Source organism: Halyomorpha halys, unplaced genomic scaffold (genome assembly GCF_000696795.3).
Source record: "Halyomorpha halys isolate HHAL.00 unplaced genomic scaffold, Hhal_1.1 Scaffold1162.1, whole genome shotgun sequence".
NCBI classification, from domain to species: domain Eukaryota; kingdom Metazoa; phylum Arthropoda; class Insecta; order Hemiptera; family Pentatomidae; genus Halyomorpha; species Halyomorpha halys.
Genome location: NW_027112958.1, coordinates 7,201 through 11,465, shown reverse-complemented (window position 1 = coordinate 11,465; position 4,265 = coordinate 7,201). Strand labels below are relative to the sequence as shown.

The 4,265-nt window shown below is 30.6% G+C and overlaps 1 protein-coding gene across 1 annotated transcript in view; it reads right to left on the bottom strand.

Annotated features, from left to right (window-relative positions):
- Positions 1-2,813, bottom strand: part of LOC106688603 (galactose mutarotase) — a 29,240-nt gene extending 26,427 nt beyond the window's left edge. The window contains exon 1 of the mRNA XM_014433143.2: positions 2,683-2,813. The gene's annotated coding sequence lies outside the window, so the exon portion shown is untranslated. The remainder of the gene's footprint in view (positions 1-2,682) is intronic.
- Positions 2,814-4,265: the final 1,452 nt, after the last annotated feature.

The window sequence follows — 4,265 nt, the reverse complement described above, 5'->3', positions numbered from 1 at the left end:
ACGAACTGACCACTTATTTTTTCAGTAAAAATCAACAGTTTTTTAAGGAAGGAATTTGGGCTTTACCATCTCGTTGGGAGAAGGTTACCGACTGTAACGGTGGATATTTTGATGAATAAAGGTGATTATTTGAAAATATTTATTTATTTATAATTTCCCCCCAAAAAACGACAGGACTTTTTGAATGACCTGGTACTTATTTATTTAACTGAGAGTTAAAAGTAATAAATATAAAATAATGAAGATAAAAATGTGCAATATATTATTTATTATTTATTAATAAATACATTATTCAATAAATAAATGTGCATTACATGAATCCTCTCCACTGAGACATCGCCATCATTCTTAGTTACCATGCATGTGATGGTGGATGATTCGAAGGGAGTCCAGGAATATCCGTTTAACAATATTCGTTAAAGTAAATGTGGTAATTTGGTTGTATGTACAATAATGAAATTATTAACGTTTATCTTTGTATAAGATTAATTAATTAGTTAGCAAAATATTGATTTTGTGTTATTTGTTTTGAAATTGTGTATCTCCAGAACTATTCAACATAATAGTACAAGAGCCCAAGAGGAGAAAAAAGGCAGTTATCTCACCCCAATTTTTGATTACTTTAATGAAAACTATGTATAATTACTAGTCAAAATTGATAAGTCTGCAAAGTATAAGTAGGGGGAATAAAAAATGTCGGCTGTTTCAAAGCGATAAAAAAAAACTAATTTTTCATTCGGAGCTCTATATCTTAAAAAGTTGGAATAACACAAGAAAACCTAAGAGAACGTCATTTAAAGAAGAGTAAATTTTCTAAAATATGAGCCCTATTAGAGTTATTTAAGTTAAATAGTTTTCGAGATATAGCTTTTTAAAAAGCAACATTTCATAAAAATGTTGTATGGGACGTACTGAAAGATCAGTAGTTAGTGAATTTATTTTGAACAACTAGAAATTAGCATTTTGTGAGTTTATTTTGTCAAATATCATAAAAACTACTACTCCTACAAAGATAAACATTATTAACTATTTTGTAGTAAATGTAACTAGCTTTAATTTGAGCACTGGCAGACATCTGTACGTCCAATAGTTTCTGAAATGAAGTTTTTCCTAAATCAAACTTATAGTCCGAACAACTATAAATCAATTTATTTTAGCAAATATCATGAAAACTACTATTCCTACGAAGGTAAAGGTCATAAAATTCTTTATAGTCCATTCAACTAGCTTTAATTTGAGTGCTAATAGACATCTGTACGTCACATAGTTCCTGAGATATAGATTTCTCAAACTATTGGAGAACTATTGGACGTAAATAGCTCTTTTAGGGCTAATATTTCAGCAAATTTACTCTTCTTTAAATAATGTTCACTTAGATTTTCTAGTGTTGTTGGTAGTTTTTAAGATATAGATCTCCAAATGAAAAATTAATGTATTTTTAAGGTTTTGTAACAGCCGCCATTTTTTATTCCCCCTGCCTATACTTGGCAGACTCATCAATTTTGACTATTAATTAATTATACTTAGAGTTTTCGTTAAAGTAATCAAAAATTGGGGTGAGATAACTGCCTTTTTTTCCCCGGCTCTTGTACTATAAGGACCTCTATTTTGGAAATTTTTCTCTACTTTCTATAATATGCTATTGAGTTTTTTTTTTTTGGAGGGGGGGAGTTTAAAGGATGGGAGAGAATGAAAAAAACAAAAATTTTATTTTATTTTTTATAAAATAAGTTTTAGTAGCGATGTACCTGAAATACTTCAATATTTACTTTTAATATATTTATATATTTTAATTTATATTTAAAATTTTTATTTATACATTTTTATATATTATAATACATTTCATTATTCACGTCTACTTTGACATTAACTGTATTCCTCGCATATTCTGGGTAAAAATTAGATCACTGTTTAACAGAGAATAAAGCTTTTTTTTTTAATACTATCTGTACCTTCTAGAACAGACACTATTTTGATTACCTCTTTACCATGGTTGGGAGTGTCATCAATTTTGACTCTGAACATAGTTTTATTTAAAGGAATAAAATATAAGCGTGACCGTTCTTTTATAAAATAATCGATATAGCTAACGCCGATTTTGCTGCGTAATATACTTAAAATCGATTTTATTGCTATAATATAAACTTACTATGACGAGTAAAAAAAAAAAATAATAAAGATTGCATACTGCTAATGGATTACAGGAGGTTGGTATAACCCTACTCTATTTCAAAGCAAAAATGAAGTCAAGAAATGCCACGCCTACTAAAGGAAGGTTTACGTTGGGATTAATAGGAATATCTACCATTTTAGTCTAAACTAACACAGAAAGCTGATTGGCTCGTACTCTTCCCCTATTCCTCTGCCACGCCCCTGAGACCCATAAGGTCCGCTTTTCGGCTTCACCTCATCAGCCAGCTAACCACCTCCATTATGCTGCTTCCTCCATGGACGGATTATAATGTATCCCGTATTGTAAAGTTATTTAAGATCTCTTCCAATCACCACTTATGACTGAAACTTTACGTAGCATGCCCAGTTCACGTTTTTCCCGCCCAAAACCTGTACTGCGCACTCTCCGAACAGCTCAGGACAGTCAGAAGTATTTCTTGGAGCATACCTTTAGTATTGTTCATAATTAATTATGTAATAATTAAAATTGCTTATAACAGTTGTAAATACCTTTAAAAGTATCCTTTAGTTAACTGCGAATTTTGAATCAACTACAAATTTTACATACAAAATAAAAAATTTTGAAAGTTATATATAAACATGAAAAATAAAAAAGTGTCACATGTAATTTACATATGGAGTATAACTCTTTATACTTATTAATCGGAATTTCGGAATAGAAAAAAATATTCGATGTATTTTTACTTTCACTTATGTATGGAATACATAGCGAGGGAAAGTATTGTGATCGTGAAAAATTTTTAATTTAAGGTTTCGAGTAAAATCCACGTTTTAAGGTCTTCTGAGTCTCGCAAAATAGTCTTAGTGAGGATGGTAAGATGAGTTAAAAAAAAAATTATCGTAAGAAAATAAAATCACATATTTAACGATGGTACATGCCTGAAAAGTAACAGCATCTTTTTCGCTAAAATCGACCAACAGCCAGTGCCACTTTATAGAGTCGATTCTTAACATTTTTTCGATTTTCTTCAAAACGGCTATACCGATTTTGAAACAATGAGAAATTAAGTTATATTTAATATCGTATGAGTCTTATCCTGACTTATATACTATTTTACAGTACTTAAATGCCAAATTATCAAAAAATCATCTTCTAAGGTACTTTTAATTTTAAAAAGAATCTGATCCGGGTGCGATCAAATAAAGACTCAAATAGTGAACAAACTATATTGAGCCAACGTTTCGTCCTACGTTGAAGGGCTTTATCAAGGCTAAAAAAAGGTACAAACACTTAAATGATGTAAACATAAATGAAAAATTTAAAAGATGTACAATAAAACGTAAAAATTAAATAATAATAATAAAAGGTTATAGACAAATAATTGAAACGGGAATAATAACAGATAAAAAGAAGAAATATGAAATAAAGTAAAAACTAAAAGATAGAAAAAGGGGGATAAGAATAAAATCAAGGTAACTTTCAGACTCAGTCAGAGCGAAAGTAAACTGCTTTGACAGAGTGTATAGTGTAACTGTCAATTCCCACTCTTCTCTATACACCCTGTCAAAGCAGTTTACGCTCTGACTGAGAGTCTGAAAGGTACCTTGATTTTATTCTTATCTCCCTTTTTCTATCTCTTAGTTTTTACTTTATTTTATATTTCTTCTTTGTATCTGTTATTATTTCCGTTTCAATTATTTGTCTATAACCTTTTATTATTCTTATTTAATTTTTATTTTTCATTGTACATCTATTTAATTTTTCATTTATGTTTACATCATTTAAGTGTTTGTATATTTTTTTAGCCCTGATGAAGCCCTGCAAAGTGGGCCGAAACGTTGGCTCAATACAAACAGTTATTTCACTATTTGAGTTTTTAATTGACCTCATCGTCCTTTTATTACCTCCTCTATATATTTGAAGCTACGCGGGAGGCTATAAACTAGATGAATAGACGAAATCAATAAAGTTGCGAAACAGCTACATGCAGCAAACTGGAAAGCAGTAACTGAAGACAGGCAGGCGTGGAGGGGCCGTCTGAAGCTCAGAGATTAGAGACGCAAGTCTTTGCAATCTGGCACCGGCGCCAGTTCAAATCTGCCTGAAAGATCAACGTCAAGGCCTGGGATGA